At 37.5% G+C, this 18,629-nt stretch overlaps 1 non-coding gene across 1 annotated transcript; it reads left to right on the top strand.

The window, feature by feature from the left end:
• Nucleotides 1-1,137: 1,137 nt before the first annotated feature.
• Nucleotides 1,138-1,244, top strand: LOC128287028 (small nucleolar RNA R71). The gene has a single exon (XR_008277728.1). It is a non-coding gene; the product is annotated as a small nucleolar RNA R71 (small nucleolar RNA).
• Nucleotides 1,245-18,629: the final 17,385 nt, after the last annotated feature.

The following is an 18,629-nucleotide window of genomic DNA, read 5'->3' as shown; positions in this document are numbered from 1 at the left end:
GAAAACTCAATGTCTTACTCAAGATGGCTACAAAGAAATTTCAAGAGTAGACAATCCATCATTGCATGCATCATTAGCAAGCTTCACATTTAGCATGCAATGGCTTTAACACAATAACAACTTTGGCCAAATACCATTCCCATGGCATAACAAGGATTTGAACCATGGCTAACATGAACATCAAGTTAGCAACTAAAACACGCATGAAACTCATAACACAACCTCATACATACCTTACTCTTGATGCAAGTTTAGCCAAATTTCCTTCTAGATCTCTTCTAACAAAAGAAAATGAAGCAAAAATCTCTTCTTCCTCTTAGTATTTTCGGCCCAAAAAGGAGAGAACAAGGATGAACAAAATTTTTTGTTTTCTTTCTTAGTTGCACTAACAATGGGGGGCATCCATGCTCATCTTTTTTTTTGTTCATTTCTTTAATGCTAATTCTTATTTTATTTCTTCATACATAACTCACTAACCAAACATGTTGGAAACATGTTTCCCTTGCCCATCAACACCTACCTTGGCCGGCCACTATGCTTCTTTTGGGGAAATTTGACATGCAAATCCCTTATTTTTGCATGCATGATCAACTAGTCATCCCACATCTTCCCATCATATTTTCAAAGTTTACTACTAGGCCCTTTCTAGTGAAATTCACATTTATAACACTAAATCAAATCATCAAAAATGTCACACACAATTTAACACATATCATAGGCATCAAAATAAATTTTAAATTATTTTTATGCCTCGATTTTGTGGTCCCGAAACCACATTCCGACTAGGGTCAATTTTGGGCTGTCACATTCCAAATGGCTTGTTCCACCTCCACTTGCTTCGGACTGCATTACTGGGTGAACCTGTGAAGAACTAAGAAAACCATCAATTTTCTTAATCAAGAGTTCTACCTGATTAGAGAGCACGGTCAGCCAATCAACGTTATAAACACGACTATTTTCGTTGGCTTTGTCCTCATGACTTTCCACTGATAGTTATATAGTGGCATCTCCTCTATGAACTCATAAGCATCTTCAGGTGTTTTATTATTGATGGTTCGGCCAGTAGCTGTGTCAACCATTTGCCGAGTCGAAGGATTCAAGCCATTATGGAATGTTTGAACCTGAAGCCAAAGCAGTAACCCATGGTGAGGGCACCATCTCAAAAGGTCTTTGTATCTCTCCCATACATCGTAGAGTGTTTCTAAATCCATCTGCACAAAAGAAGAGATATCGTTACGTAATTTAGCCGTTTTAGCCCGCAGAAAATATTTTAGTAAAATTTTTTCAGTCATTTATTCCCAAGTAGTAATTGACCCTCGTGGTAACGAGTTCAACCACGGTTTAGCTTTGTTCTTCAATGAAAAGGGAAACAACTGAAGACGTATGGCATCATCAGAAACATCATTGATTTTAAATGTATCGCAGAGTTCCAAAAACTTTGCTAAGTGAGCGTTGGGATCTTCATCCTGCAAACCATCAAACTGAACAAATTGCTGTATCATTTGAATAGTGTTAGGTTTCAGCTTAAAAGTATTTGCAGCTACAACAGGTCTAACTATGCTTGACTCAGTTCCTGTTAAAGAAGGTTTAGCATAATCATACATAGTGCGTGGAGCAGAATTTTGATTAACTGCAATTGCAGGAGGTAGTTGATTGCCTTGGTTTTCGGCCATCTCTTCGGTTGGAGGTTGAGTATCGTCCTCTTGCTCGTTCTCTGTATATCTTAAGCTTCGCCTTATTTCTCTTTGATGTCTGCGAACTGTGTGATCGATTTCTTCATCAAAAAGTAGTGGTCCTGATGGGTTTCTTCTAGTCATAAACTATAAAAAACCGACCAGAAGAAAGAAAGAGAAAATTAGTAAATTAGAATAAAATTAAAAATTAGATTGCAAGAAAAATAAATAGCTAAAGTAATAAAAATTAAGCATTCCTAATATCTTAGTTCCCCGGCAACGGCGCCAAAAACTTGATTGCGTGATTTTGTGATAGGTTTTAAATATTTATAATTAATTGCTCTTGAAACTAACTATTATCGTAATGTAGGCAAGTGTACCTATCGAACAGTAGTATAGTTTTAGCAAGACCGGATTGTCGAACCCAAAGGAACTAGAAGTACTAGTACTGACTGCCTTTTTATTATCTAGCCTAAGAATAATGGGGTTTTGTTTTAACTAACTAATTATCTAAGCTAAGAACTCACAGAGAATAGAATTGGGGAATTGCTTTTTGGAAAATCGATTGAATTAAGATAATACCTAAGGAAAAATCCACCTAGACTATACTTGTTATTCTGGCTCCGAATCGGATGATTTATTCATTTAACTTGTTCCGTAGAGATCCCTAAGTTATGTTATTATCCATATTCAAGACTAATAACGTCTAATCCCTAGATTGAATAATTAATACCTTTCTCTAATTAACACCCTAGGGTTGCATTAACTCGATCTATAGATCACTTTATTAGATTTCACCCTAATCCGGCAAAATCTTGTCACCCTATGTCTAGGCGCGCAATCAACTCCACTTAATTATGAAAAATGTACTCTTAGACAGGGTCTATTCCTCCTCTGAATAAGAGCTTATCTTGAATCAGTATCCTAGGATATCAAAACAAGAATTAAGAACATATAATTAAGAACAAGTTAAATATTTATCATACAATTCAAAAAATAATAACAAGATTCGTCTTAGGTTTCATTCCCCTTAGGTATTTAGGGAATTTAGTTCATAACTAAATAAGAAAACATCTTAGAATAATAAAGAATACAAAACATAAAGAAAACCCAAAACTCTTGAAGGGGAATTGAGGAAAGATCTTCAGTCTTGATGATGAATCCGGCTTCTGAGAAGGATCAATCAGCTTCCTTGGAGTAATTCCTTACTCCCTATTCTGTGTGTCCTTTTTCTCCTCTTCTAGGGTGTATTTATAGGCTTTGGAATGCCTAAGAACCCTCAAAAGTAGCCTTTTTCGAATTGGACTCAACTTGGGCTCGGCAGGGACACGCCCGGTTGCGATTACTTTAGGCCGTATTCGAGCCTGTTAGAATGGCACGGGTGTGTGTTCTACCCGTGTGAGTCGTTCTTCGATTTTGCTAGATTGAGAAGGCTGTATGGGTTGCCCGTGTGAGGATGTCTAGGCCGTGTTGATTTCGTACTTTGGCCCATTTTCTCTGTTTTTGGCCCGTTTCTTGTTCCTTTCGCTCTCCTATGCTCATCTAAGTATAAATTATGAAATTAAGGCATTAGGAGCATCGAATTCACCAATTATAATGGGAAATCATCCATAAAATGTGTTAAACATAGGGTAAAAATATGTATAAATTACGATTTATCTGTCACTTTTGTATCCCACTATCTAACTTGTCAGAAGGTTAAGGCCGAACATCAGCTGCCCTCTGGATTGCTTTAGCTAGTTAAGATTCCACAATGGAAATAGGAGAGGGTAATAATGGATTTTGTTATGGGGCTGCCTTTAACTCTAACTAAAAAATATTCAGTTTGGGTCATCGTTGATCGATTGACCAAGTCAGCCCATTACATTCCTATCCGAATAGACTACTCCTTACAAAAGTTAGCTAAATTGTACATTATTGAAATTGTGAGACTACACAGAATTCCTGTCCCGATCATTTCTAACAGAGATCCGCCATTTATGTCTCGGTTCTAGACGAAAATCTATGAGGCTTTGGGCACTCGACTTAATTTTAGTACTGTGTATCACCCTCAGACCGACGGACAGTCAGAGCGAGTCATCCAAATCCTAAAAGATATGTTTCGAGGTTGTGTGATAGACTTCAGGGGTAGCTGGGAGGAGTACCTACCATTGGCAGAGTTTGCATATAACAATAACTTTCAGTTTATTATTCAGATAGCACCATACGAGGCCTTATATGGTCATAAGTGCTGTATTCTGATATGTTGGACAGAATTAGGTGAGCGCCGAAAACTGGGTCCTGAGCTGGTTTTTGAAACTGAGAACACTGTGAGAGTAATTAGGGACCGACTGAAAGCCATGTTTGATTGGAAAAAGTCTTATATTGATTTAAAAAAAGAAAGATATCGAGATTTCTATTGGTGATCGGGTTTTCTTGAGAGTATCATCGTGGAAAAAGGTCATCCAATTTGGATGCAAGGGCAAGTTAAGCCCAAGATTCATTGGACCTTACTGAATCTTGAAACGGGTCGGACCCATTGCTTACCAGTTGGAGTTACCGCCGGAGTTGGATCAGATTCACAATGTGTTTCATGTCTCAATGCTAAGACAGTATCGGTCAGATCCGTCGCATATTGTTACTGTCAACCAGATTGAATTACGACCAGACTTAACATTCGAAGAAGAACTTGTTCAGATTTTGGATTCTGATGTTAAGATGTTAAGATGTTAAGGAAGAAAACTATCCCACTAGTAAAAGTTCTATGGTAGAACCATGGGACTAAGGAAGCCACGTGGGAATTGGAAGAATCTATTCGTCGACTGTATTAGTATCTGTTTGATTCAGGGAAAAATTTTGAGGCTGAAAGTTTTTTTAGGGGGAGAGAGTTGTAATTCCCCAAAAATTTAAGAGTTTAATCGTGAGTAACTGCTTAATTAATTTTTGTATCTCTAGTTTTGTGCTCTGCATTTGTGTTAAGGTTTGAAGTTCAAATTACGTTGCTAAAATTTTATTGTTTTTAAAATAACCATGATCCATGTGTTGGGTGGTTAAGTGTGATTTTGGGTAAATCAGTGTTAAAAATGAGTCTGCTAGTTCACTAGTTAAGCATCTGTTTGTATTCTGTCTGATTTTGAGTTCAAGTTTTGTCGTATGCGTAGGAAATATTTTTTTTTCAATTTTCGAAAGGGAGATGGTGGTTAACTTAAGACGTTTTAAAAAATTCTATAGTTCTTTTTTTTTTGTCTTTAAACTTTAGTTCTTTGTTTTCCATCATTCCTTCCTTGATTTTTCTTCTTACTGCGATCGATTTTTGCGAATTAGGAAGTTCATTGCTTGTGAGGTCGATATTTCATAAGTTCCACTGTAAATTCCTTTCGTTTGTGATTTTCGTTCTGTTAACATTTTTCTGTCAAAATAGGACTTTGCTCGTTTATTTGACTTTCTGTTAAACACTCAGTTGGTTACTTTGTTTTGGCAAGGATATTACAAAAGATGTTAATCTGCCATTTTAGTTTGATTTCTACTGTTTTGTACGAGGTGAGTGTGCGAATTGGAATAGAATTGCGTCAAACCTTTCGACATGTTTTTTTTAACGATAGGTTGATTTTGCTAAATGTTGAAATTAATAGTGTAACTGACTGTGGAATGATTAATTAGGTTCCGGGTAGTCTCCATGGTGTTTCTCCATTAAAACAAAATCAAGTACGTACTGGAAACTTTAATTTTACAAGTTTAGGATCATCAAAAATGGTGGCTATCGACGCCATATGGCCAGACACACTGGCGTGTGCCTAGGCCATGTGAGCACGGCCGTGTAACTCACTGTTCATCGAATTGGGACCACACAGGCTGGCAGCTAGCACACGGGTGAGTGCCTAGGTCGTATGTTGCCTTAGTGTAGGGTTCACACGGGCGTGTGTCTAAGCCGTGTAACTCACTATTTGTGACTTAAGACCACACGGGTAAGCACACAGGCATGTGCCCAGGCTATGTGAGTCACATGAGTAAGGACACGACCATGTGTCCAAGCTGTGCGACTCTCTATTTACGTGTTAGAGCTACATGGGCAAAGGGCATGGGCTTTTTCCCAGGTCGTGTGAGCTACACGGGTATGGACATGGCCGTGTGCAGTATAAATGAGGCCTGAAACCTATTTTTGAGGCCGTAAATGTGGTCTATGATTGATAATGATTTCCCTATTGTATGAATGATTTGAACTTAATTGTGTGAGAACTCTCTGCTACTCTGTAATTGACACATGAATGTTATAACTGTAAGCGCATTGTGAATATCTGTACTCTGCATATGCATGGGTTGGGATGTTGTGAATAAGGAAGTAACTCACTCTAAATCAATTGTTAAGCCACTGTAATACCCCTACCCGTATTCATTGCCGGAATAGGGTACGATGTATTACCGGAGTTTACGAATTAATTTTTTTTAACTCAATATAACCCCTTTATAGATATCTAATCTTCCCTGAAATTTTAAACTAGAAACAATCTATATGAACCAATCCAATTCAACATATTTTCAAGATAAATTCATGCATATTTATAAAATAACATCATCACATACCCAAAAACCAAGATTTGTTAGCTATACCAATGACTAACTCTACATTCATTTCACAGAATCATTTACTTTATTAGCTTATACATGCCATTGATTTCCAAAATAAAGTTTCTTTATATACCGAAGTTCTGAGGTTGATAGTGTGATGTGTCTCCGACCAAATCCGACCTCCGAGCTCTTAACACTACAAAACAGGGAAAAAGGAAACGGCGTAAGCACTTTGTGCTTAGTAAGCTCATGTAACAAGAATTATACTTACCTAATATTTTCAATACAATACAATAAACATTCATATATCCATTCAATGCATGATTACCCTAATATGCACGAACTCAACATTCAAGTTAGTACAATAATTTCCATGTACCAATAATATATACCATGATTGATGAGCTCATCAATACCATGATTTCCATTTCCTTGTTATTTTTCCATATTTATCCCGTTGAATTTATCAAAATTTCGATGGATTTTTCAGAGGTACACTTTTAGTGTACAATTCCGGGTCAGTCAATTCATATTCATGTGCGCACATATCTATTTTAGAGAGCACACTCCTGCGAACCTCAACCTTGCAGCGGGATTACCACCGAAAGCTAAATCCTCGCAATATAAACTCATAGAGTATTATCGGGATTACCACCAAAGCTAAATCCTCAACGACAATTACTCTAATGAGCTTGATCTCAATTACCATCCAAAGCTAAATTCAAACCCTAATTCAATTACCCGTCCGGCTAAATCCATTTTACACATATTCTTCTGGAGGGCTATATCAAGATAGGATCACCCGTCTGGCTAGATCCTTTTATCACAATTCCTTTTCGAGATCCATCGAATTTTCCTTTCATTCAACCGGATTTCTTCCCATTTTATCAAATATATCAATGTTTCATTAATTTCCATATAATGAACATTCAAATCATATTCATATCAAAAACATGCATTTCAAGCATTTAAGAATATAACTAAAGTTACATGAACTTACCTTGATACTTGTTTGTAAAAAAAAATCTACTAATCCCGAACTTTTTCCTTTCCTCGATCTAGCTTCGTATTTGAATCTTCTAGATTTGGTGCAAAAATTATGAAATACCAGCTTAGAGAACCCTCCTGAAATACCAGCTTAGAGAACCCTCCTATGGCGTTTTTAGCTGCTGGAATTGAAGAGAAATGAACAGAAATCTAGATATTTCCTATTTAGTCCTAGCTTTATTTAGTTAATTTTGCAATATTCTAATTTTACCCTTAATTTATCAATTTTTCTGCTGATTTCATACCCTTGCCGTCCAGCCCAAATAAATTTTGGGTCTAATTGCCTTTTAAATCCTTTCTCATTAGACTCTTAAGCTATTTAATCATTCTAGCAACTTTTACACCTATTACAATTTAGTCCTTTTCATTTAATTGACTACCCAAACATTAAAATTTCCTAACGAAATTTTAATACCGCACTAATAACATTTCATAAATATTTATAAAATTATTTTCGACTCGGTTTTACAAGATAGAGGTCCTGATATCTTGTTTTTACCCAATTTCTTCAATAATTTCTTTTTCTAACTAACCACTAAATCGGTAAAATTTTTCTATCAATATTTTCATACCATTTTCCTATCATATCAATTTTCATGCAAAAATATTGAAATAAATTTCTCTTTAAATTGGATTTGTGGTTACGAAACCACTGTTCCGATAACCTTGAATTTAGGCCATTACAGCCACTATATTAATAGTTCTGATTTTGGCGCTTTGATGCATTATAGTCCAGCAGCTAAGCTGTGTTATTGTAAACGTGTCAAATAGACACTTCGTGGTGTGTAGGGATGGATGGGCATTGAATGTCCTTAATGGTGTGTTGGGATGGTCGAAGATGGTGTGTAGTGGATTTGGTTTAGGAATATCTGCATCTGAATCTGATCTACGATATATATATGAAATTACATATATATATAAATATCTGTATACAATTAATCTGTTTTTAATCTGAAATGTAAATAGTCTTGTACCGAACCGAATCTTTAAATATAACTACTTTGCAAATGAATACGAACTGAACAATTTAACTTCAGTTACGCACTGAGTTCACAATTCATTTTCGTTTGGTTGGATTTCAGGTGATCCCCAATCTTGAACGAGTCAGCGTAGCAGATACTAAGTCAAGCTTCTACCTTTCTTTAAATAGTGTGTAAGACTTCGTCAACTATATTAGGATATATATGGAAGACTATATACTTAGTTCGTTTTATGATAAATGGGTATGGAGTATGGTTTAAATTTATTATGTTATTTTGTGATAATTGATAACTGATGAGGAAACTCTCGAAACTTGGGCTACACATCTAGGCCGGATTTAGGGTGTTATAGATATTACCAAATCAACACCAGTTTAGTTGTTTCCTCGATCGGCTCGTGGTGCTCAGCTTCTTCCTCTTCTATAGGTTCATCGACCTCTTTGGAAACCTCCTCCTCTACATGGATGGACTTACTTGGCAACTTAAATTCTTTGCTTGATCACGATGTGATAGCTTTTACATGTTCTTTCCCATCTCTCCGAGGATTGTTTTCTGTGTTACTAGGGAGACACTAACTATTTTTTTTGAAACAAAGTCATTAACTTGCTTATCTAGTCGTAGAGGCTATCTACATGTAGCTTAGACTTGTCGAATGTGTAACACCCATAACCCATAACCGTCGCCGAAATAGGTTAAGAGGCAATACCTGACTCATAACACAGATTAGAACCATCAAATATCAAATATCAAATATCCTTCCATTTCAATAAACATAGATCATTCGTATTCAACGTGAACTTAAAACCATCGTACGGAGTTTAAAACATGCTTTCAGGTTCAATTCGATAACATATGAAAGTTTCAGAACTTATAAAAATTTTCAACTTTTAAAAGGTCACACACTCGTGTGAACAGGCCGTGTGCCTTACACGGCCTTAGACACACCTGTGTGTCTAAGCCGTGGTAAAACAGGGTATAGCTACTGATTTTCCCACACAGTTATAAGACACGCTCGTGTGCCTTGGCTGTGGTCGAGTCTGACTTGGGCTACATGGCTAGCCACACGCCCGTGTGCTTTGGCCGTGTCTGGGCTTGACTTACAATTGTAAGGTACCCCAGGGGATGCACAACCGTGCAACATAGTCGTGTGTCGCACACGGCTGAGACACACACTCGTGTCTCTACCCATGTGGACAAAAATAGACCATTTGGATAACCAGTTTGCCACCCCACAATGGGTCAACCTACAAGCAAAGAAACAAGCATATTTGCTCAACCATTTCATCCAATATCTATATCAAATCATACATAATTCATGCTATAACATTACCAATCATTTCCATTCTCAATTCATAACTCAATTCATACCAAAACTTAAAAAAACATCATACCTAACCAAATGAACGATACATCATTCAAACATACGCTATGAACTTACCAAACTTGCCATTTTTACCATCTCTTTAACCAACCAAAACAACCAAATTGAACATTGGCATCACATATTATATACCATATCAAACTATAAGTTTAAACATAAACTAGCCAAATCACATGGCTAAATATATACATCACAAAAAATAATCCCACAACTACTAGCCTATACATGCCATACTTCAAAATATACAATTTCAAAATAGAAAAATGGCGTTTGATAGTGTGGTGACGATCCTTGACGATCCCTGAGCTTGTAGTAGCTTCGATATCTATAAAACAATGCAAACACACACAAACTAAGCTTTCAAAAGCTTAGTAAGCTCGCACCAAAAATATCGATAGTACATAAAATATGAAACATCAACACATAAGTACTTATATATTCTCAAATCATTCATCAATTCCATGCCAACATCATCCATATGTTTATACCAAATTCAATAAACGTTTTATGCATTATACCATCTACCACATAGGTATTATACTTACCTGAACATTTCCGTATTCATTCGTTTGCATTCTCACCTCTTGTTCGGATATTTTAAAATTTTCTGAAGATAACCAATGCTTTAATCATCCGCACACTTAGTGCTTTAAAGATTAGCCGAAGCTATAATAATTTCGCACACTTAGTGCCATCTCAATTAACCAAAGCTATTTCGGCATCACACACTTAGTGCTTCATATAGCCGAAGCTAGTTTAAATCGCACATTTAGTGCCAAATACCATTGGTTTATCATCGTATTCATCCAAACCAAATATATATACAATCTAAGCATAATAAAATTAGAAAAATATACTTATAACATCATATTTTACGTATGAATTTACCTCGTACTCGAAATTTGTCGACTCGGATTGTTTACTCTATAATCTTTGACTTCCCTTGGTCTAAGTCTGAATTCCTGTTTTCTTGATCTATATTTATTCAAAATTAACCCATTTACTCACCAAATCATTCAAAACAATCCACAAACACATATTTAGGGCATTTTGCAAACTAGCCCTCACATTTTCACATTTCGACACTTTAGTCTGTATGATACGTGATTTTCGTGACAGGTTTTAAATATTTATAATGAATCATTCTTGAAACTAACTATTATCACGATGAAGGCAAGTGTACCTATCGAACAGTGGTATAGTTTTAGCAAGACCGAATTGTCGAACCCAAAGGAACTAAAAGTACTAGTAATGACTGTCTTTTTATTATCTAGCCTAAGAATAATGGGGTTTGTTTTAACTAACTAATTAACTAACTAAGAATTCACAGAAAATAGAATTGGGGAATTACTTTTGGAAAAAAGATTGAATTAAGAAAATACCTAAGGAAAAATCCACCTAGACTTCACTTGTTATTCTGACTTTGAATCGGACGATTTATTCATTTAACTTGTTCCGTAGGAATCCTTAAGTTATATTATTATCCCTCTCGAGACTAACAACGTCTAACCCTAGGTTGAATAATTGAAATATCTTTCTAATTAACTCCCTAGGGTTGCATTAACTCGATCTATGGATCCCCTTATTAGGTTTCACCCTAATCCGGTAAAATCTTGTCACCCTATCTCTAGGCGCGCAACCAACTCCGCTTAATTATGACAAATGTACTCTTAGATAGGGTCTATTCCTCCTCTGAATAAGAGCTTAACTTGAATCTATATACTAGAATATCAAGACAAGAATTAAGAACACATAATTAAGAACAAGCCAAATATTTATAATACGATTTAGAAAATAATAACAAGATTTATCCTAGGCTTCATTCCCCTTAGGTATTTAGGGATTTAGTTCATAACTTAAAAGGAAAACATCTCAAAAGAATAATGAATACAAAACATAAAGAAAACCCAAAACTCCTAAAGAGAAATTAAGGGGAGATCTTCAGTCTTGATGATGAATCTGGCTTCTGAAATGGATCAATCGGCTTTCCTTGAGCAATTCCCTGCCTCCTTCTCTATGCCTCCCCTTTTCCTCCTCCTTTAGGGTGTATTTATAGGCTTTCGAATGCCTAAGAACATTCAGAATTGGCCTTTTCTGAATTGGACTAAACCTAGGCTCGGCAGCAACACGCCCGTGTGCGATTACTTTAGGCTGTGGTCAAGCCTGTTAAATAGGCACGGGCGTGTGGTCCACCGGTGTGAGTCGTGCTTCATTTTTGCCAAATTGACACGACCGTGTGGTCTTCCTATGTGAGGAGGCTCAGGCCGTGTTGATTTCGTACGTTGGCCCATTTTCTCTATTTTTGGCTCGTTTCTCGTTTCTTTCGCTCTCCTATGCTCACTTAAGTATAAAACATGAAATTAAGGCATTAGGAGCATCAAATTTACCAATTCTAAGGATAAATCATCCATAAAATGTGCTAAGCATGGGGTAAAAATATGTATAAATTATGATTTATGAAATACCCCAACACTTAAGCATTTGCTTGTCCTTTAGCAAAATTTTCAACTCATAATCAAAATAAATTCTTCTCAACTTAGAATCTCTATCGAAAATATCTCAAACTAATTCATGAGTAGCCGTACGTTGAGAATTCAACCAAAAGAACATTAGAGCTTTAAACATTCCAAGTTGAGTATTTAATCATGCAAAACTTAGGCATCTCCCCTTATCTAAGTGGTTACCTCGATTCGAAATCTCATGGAGTTTAACATCCTCACTAAAGATTCACTCAAATCACTTAAAGTGTTTAAGGACAATGAAAGTAGCACTCATCAGTCAATATGAAAAGTTATTACCATAGGCTTGCATGAAAATCAAATCTCCACCACTATAAATTGAGATGATACATTAATAGAAAGGTCTTTAGAGGGTTGTAACGAGGCTTGGTTAGGGGGTGTGGTCACAAGCTGAAAGAAAAAGTTAGAATTGAGATTGAATTGAAAAATTACTTAACTAGAAAAATTTTTAATCATTACTTGCGTACAATAGAACTCTTTCTTAGAATATGGAATTTAAGTACCTAAGTCAAAAACAAAAGATTACTACTAATATATATACACTTTTTTTTTAGGAACAAGTCAAATAACATAGACTAACTATTAAGAGCAAGATATAACTAAGCAATTTATTCAACTCAAATCTCGACAAAAATAGGGATCAAAATAATTGAGGGGATTTCAACAATAATGGGTTAAGGGTTAATATTAAGGGTAATACAAGAAATGGCTTGTTAGCTCAACGAGGTTTACTAAGGGTTAATCGTGGAGGTAGGTTTGTCATAGCATGAGTGGGTTAATCTTAAGTGCCTCTATCATCTTGGCATATCAAATCAAATAGTGTGGTTTTGACATGCATAATCAAGCAAGTTCTAGAATAACAGTTCAATACTGATGCACTCATAATGAAAGTGAGCAAGAAAGAATTAATAGATGCTCTTGAAGGCTCAAGATCTCACAAAAAATTATGGCTTTTTGATGTTTAAACTTGTGGATTTCAATTCAAGATAATACCTAAACTTGGGGAAACAACTTAAAATTTTTAAATTCTTAAAAATCAACTTATCATGCTTAATTCTTTAATGTCTTAAAGTTTAAATAATCAATACATGAATGCCTATGTTTTAATTCAAGATGTATGAATAAAAATCATAAATCAATCAAAATTTATCCTGAACATTATATGAGAGCTTTTAGGGAGAGAAGTGAAACTTCCTGAGTGATGAATGAATTTCCTTGAACTAGAGTTTGTAAGAATAATCGGCGTGAAGGTGGAGGAGGATACTCCGGCGATGGTAGGGGTTCATTAGTCCATAAGTCTTGCGCCAAAAGAATATTATATCTGAAGTTGGTTATGGTTGTGGTCGAGCAGGACATGGAAGTCGTGGAAACCTTTCCCAGTGGAGTTTCGAGTCCCTGAGTAATAGTGAGCTTTGGAGCTCTTTATAAGTGTGATAGAATCAAGAACTCTTTTAGGAAATATATAAGGAAGGGTAAGTACTCAATATGAATTAGCCGAAATTAAAAATTGTAAAATAATAATTATAAGTCCTAATAATAATAAGGTGAAAGAAAAATAAAAAGTAGTCTTAAAATAAAATAAAAGTAAAAACATAAAATAATAAATAATAAATAAAAGTTTTTAAACATGTTCATCGCTAAATGGTTCGTAAGGTGGGGGTGGCGATGAGATGTGGAAGTACTGACAAATCTGGTGTAGTGTAGCATCAATGTGATCAAAGCGTTGAAAACATTGCTACTCGAATCAAGGTAGGCACTTAGAGATGTCAATGTATGAAGTCGCCGAATGAACTGGACGAGAGGGTGGTGGTGGCTGAGACGGTGGGTCCTTGTGCTGTGGAGGGACATCATGAGTAATGTCCTCAAGGGCCTCCTCCTCGGTAGATTAGGTGAGACGATATTGAGGAGGGTAGGTTCCTCGGCGCTTTTCGATCATCCTCATGCTAAGCATGCTCGAGATGCCTTGTGAAGACTTCTGGCCAATGAGGGTCAAGAATGATTCTTGGGCCGCGGTGTTGAGGAGCCCGAAGTGTCGAGCCAACCGAGTAACATAGGGGCCAATGGAGATGACCCTCTTCCTATGCCGCTCCATCTGGTGCTGAATGGAGAGGGCAATGAAATAAGAAAGGTCGATGACTTGCCCGTGCAACATACACTATAGAAAGTAGGCATCGTTAGTATTGACGATGCCAGTGCTCTCTCGCCTTTCTGTTATCGTGTGAGCCAAAATGGCGTATAGGTACATCAGAGATGGAGGGAGAGCAGGCACTTGTTACTAGTGTGTCAGAGCACCGTGAAGGAGAATGATGGATGTGGCGGTTGAGAGCATGTAAGTCATTCTCCTCCTTGAACTCCTCCGTATATAAACCCAGTGCAGTACCAAATTCTGGGACGCTTTGCTGGCAGACTATTTCACCTAGGCGAAATTGGACCGTGCTGGGATCATCGTAGTTTGGCATCACGGTATGAAGATGAAATGTTGAGCATAATTCCATCGTGAGCTCGAGATACATCGGCTCGATGATCCCAAAGAAAAGCTCCCAAGGGTCGGTGGTTAGGAGGGCCCGAATCGCATCAGCCAACTGAACTTGTTCTACTACAGCCCAGTTGATGCAGCGGCCTGTAATTAAAGGTCGGTCTCGAAGTATTTGGAAAAGTTCCTCTTGGGGCCCGATGGGGAATCGCAGGAAAGGGTGTCAAATTTCCACGGTAGGACCCGAGGAAGATGACGCTCCCTTCCTTTTCTTTGAAGTAGGGACGGCGACCTTTTTACCACGTGAAGATGACATTGTATACCTACAATATAAAAAAAATAATAGTAGGTAAACGAATTTGAAAAGGAAAAAGTCATGAATTTGAACCAACAATTTCATCCAAAACTACTAGTACTAACCAAACTCAGCCAAAATAATCAATTTGATAGCATAATTTCGTGACATTAGCATGGTAATATCGTGAGAATAAGTATAGTAATGGCATGGGTATGGAAATAGAATGAGGCTTTCCTAACAACTCTGTAACATCTCATACCCGACCTGATTGTTATGGCTGTATTCGGCATGTCACATTGAAGTTTTTTAGCTAAAACCGTGTTTTCATTGAAAACCCTTCCTAAAATAAAAGAAAAATCTTAAGAAAAAAAAAACTCCTTTCAATCACTTGTTTGAAACATGAGATTTGATGAAAACAAGTCACTTAAAAATTTAGTTGCGGAAACGTAGAAAAGACATACTATAGTTTAAGAAAGCATGTTCAACTTCTTATAGTTACATCACATAGAAATAATAACCCAGATAATAACAAAATGGAAGCCCTATTACAATCTGATTGAATAGTACTTAATAAAATAGAAACTTATATGCTTTTTTTAAAAAAAAAAACAAGTCCAAATTATCTTGCTAGCTGGCCACCCAGAGTCCCTCCGAACATTAAACCTTCTACTGAGCATCACCTGAAAATAAAATAAAAGAGGGGGTGAGTTTTCGCAAACTCAGTGTGTACAACCCTCGTTGAAAAACAAGCATTCAAAAAATCATCATATAACAAACATGCAATGGAATCCCATCCCAATAATCCATCCGCTACACACCAGCTCCGTCCCCTGTCACACCATGTGGGGATATAAATATCGACCCACTTAGCCCACACACTAATGGTAGCCTGGTTGCGGAACTACCTTCATCTATATATTGGGCTTGAAAAGCCGTCGGTGGATCCACGATTGTCAGGCAACCATGCGATCCTCATATACTTCCTCCGTTCCATAGTTCCCACCCCATATGCAACCTAAGCAGAACATCATATGTATGCATGTCACATCCATAAAACTTACATTCAACAACTAGGGGTATGTTGGTCATTTTTTCCATTAGGGGCATTTCGGTAATTTTCCCTTAATTATGGTTTTCACTTACCTTGACCCGTTAACAAGTCCCGTGAGCTAAGATGAACAAATACTATGCACCAGGTAGGATTCCAGAGAAGAGGAGGTGGGTCATTAAGACTGATTAAGTACCAAGCACTCCCTAGATCCAATCCTAGACATGCATATACCCGTTGCCACACCTTAACCCTTTGACTTGTCCACGGTTGCAATATATTAATTAAGTCTTATGTAGTTATCATATACTAGGCCCCAAACCCCTTATAAAGCCCAAACAAATTCACATACCTGTATCTGGCCCATTAAGCCCAATCATATTCACATGGCCCATTAGGCCTAAATCACCTGTATATGGCCCATTAGGCCCAAATCACATTTATATGGCCCGTTAGGCCCAGTCACATTTATATTCATGCTCACATACAAATTCCTATCACATAGCATCAATATTCAATTTTTGCCTATTATGGGCCCAACAGCCCATCGGGCCCATTTAGCCCATTCTGGCCCGATGGGCAAATCACAACCCGAGTCCACGGAATCGCCTGTGGGTCTTAGGCAACCTATTGGTCTCCCCCTTACGAGTGTTCTCACACTCCCAAGACTACCGTAGCCAAACTTTCGGCTTTTCAGTTTTTGTCGATCTACTTGTGCGTGCAGTGTATGTACACACCTGGTAAGCAAGCGTGATGCGATCTCCTTAGCCCAAACCTACAATCGATATCACTTAAAGATTAATCTCACATACTTATCGAATATTTTATCAAAAGCTGGAATCTCACCTTAACCTTACCTTGCGTGATCAGTATAACAACCCTTTCACTAACCATTATCAACTCCTAGATCTGCACCAATCGTAACTATTAAAACCAGAATAATAGGTGACTCGTATCCAACACAAGCCCCCTTACCTTACTATGGCTATTCGGCCAACCTTAGCCAATGGAAGAGGAATACTTACCAAAACCGCAACACTTAAGGAGCAATTCGGCTGAGTGCTACAATCCGAGATCCAATACTAATTCCCTACCAAAGTTGATTAGAAAGAGTGAGGGAGGGAAGTACTTGGTATTAACAATACTAACCGAAAGAGATAAGGTACTTACACTAAAAGAGTAATCGGCCCAAGGGAGATTCGGCTTTTCGGCTTTCAAACTAATATGGTGAATAAGGTTTATTTGGTACAAATTAGAGAAGAAGGGTAGTAGAAGGAATCGGCTAACCCAAAAGGTAAATCAAAAGAGATCTAAGGAGAGAAAGAATGGCAAAAGAATCAGCTAGCAAAGATGGAAAAGCCAATCGGCACTTAAAGAAAGAAATGAAAAATTTGGCATTAGCCTAGGATCCCAAACTCAGCACATATTTATAGCCTCTAGCCAAACTGCTTGACCCTTAATTCCCAATTCAGCTCCATCAGTTCCCCTTTCTTATCTCCTCATTTTTCTCCCTGATAACTCCCTAATCTATTTCCTAAATTTTCTCTTCTGAACATTCCCCTTGAAGTCCATCTTCAATCCACTTCCGACCTTCTAGAAGGCCAAAATTAAACTCCTAAAAATACTAAGATAGGATTCGAACCTTGGATCTCCTTGCTAGCCACTAACGCCAGCTCCCTACACCCTAAGTGGCGTCACTTAGCCACTTCACCACAAGGCCTTTTTGATGCCATTTTCCCTTATTTTTATTTAAAAGCCCAACTACTCCCAACCCTGGTTCCTTTAATAATTAAATTAAAATTCCTCTTCCACAAAACTCGAACCCAGAACTTCTCCAACAAACCTAGACACTTCAAATTCCTTAAACTCTTAAATCCAACATGTCTTTTGTCATATCCTTGCTCACTTAAAAATTTTATGAAACCCAAAGCCCAAAGCCCAATTCATCTAGGCCCAAAATTTGGGATGTTACAAACTCGATTCAATCATGAAATGTTATGATAAATAACCTAAGAATGCAATTTAAATGATAGAATAATGAGCAAAATGAAAGTAAAATGAGAAAAATAAAGATTATTTTGATAATAAGCATTAGAAATAAGTAAAATAGAAGTGAAAAGAGTACACAAATGCTAAGGGAGAGAGATTGGGAGTCAAAAATAGAGTGGGAAGCAGCGCACGGGCGTGGTAGGGAGGCCGTGTGGACTTGCAGCGGCTAGGGTTAGGGATTTTGAGTGAAGAAGACAATGAATAGTAAGGGCATTTATAGATTTTGGGACACACGGTAAGGGAACATGCCCGTGTTCCCCAATTTTTGCCCCTGTGATTCAGGAATTTTAAATTTGGGAGCGTCTGAAAATTGGCCCACGCCCGTGTTCCTTGGGCGTGTGGGTGCATACGGACATGTTGCACGGCAGTGTCTGTCTTCGTTCGCTTTTCCCATGCCAGTGTATGTAGTCCTACGCCCGTGTTAATTTAATAGGTTCGACCACGAATGCTAGACACGGGCGTGTCTCACGCCCGTGTTAATTTGACAGGTTTGGCCACGGCTTCAAAGCACGGGCGTGTCGCACGCCCGTGTTGTTTTGGCAGGTTCGACGACGGCCATGTTGCACAGCAGTGGCTGTGACAGCCCAAAATTGACCCTAGACGGGATGTGGTTTCG

This window comes from Gossypium arboreum, chromosome 13 (assembly GCF_025698485.1).
Source record: "Gossypium arboreum isolate Shixiya-1 chromosome 13, ASM2569848v2, whole genome shotgun sequence".
Taxonomy (NCBI): Eukaryota; Viridiplantae; Streptophyta; class Magnoliopsida; order Malvales; family Malvaceae; genus Gossypium; species Gossypium arboreum.
This window is presented reverse-complemented; position numbering and strand designations above follow the sequence as displayed.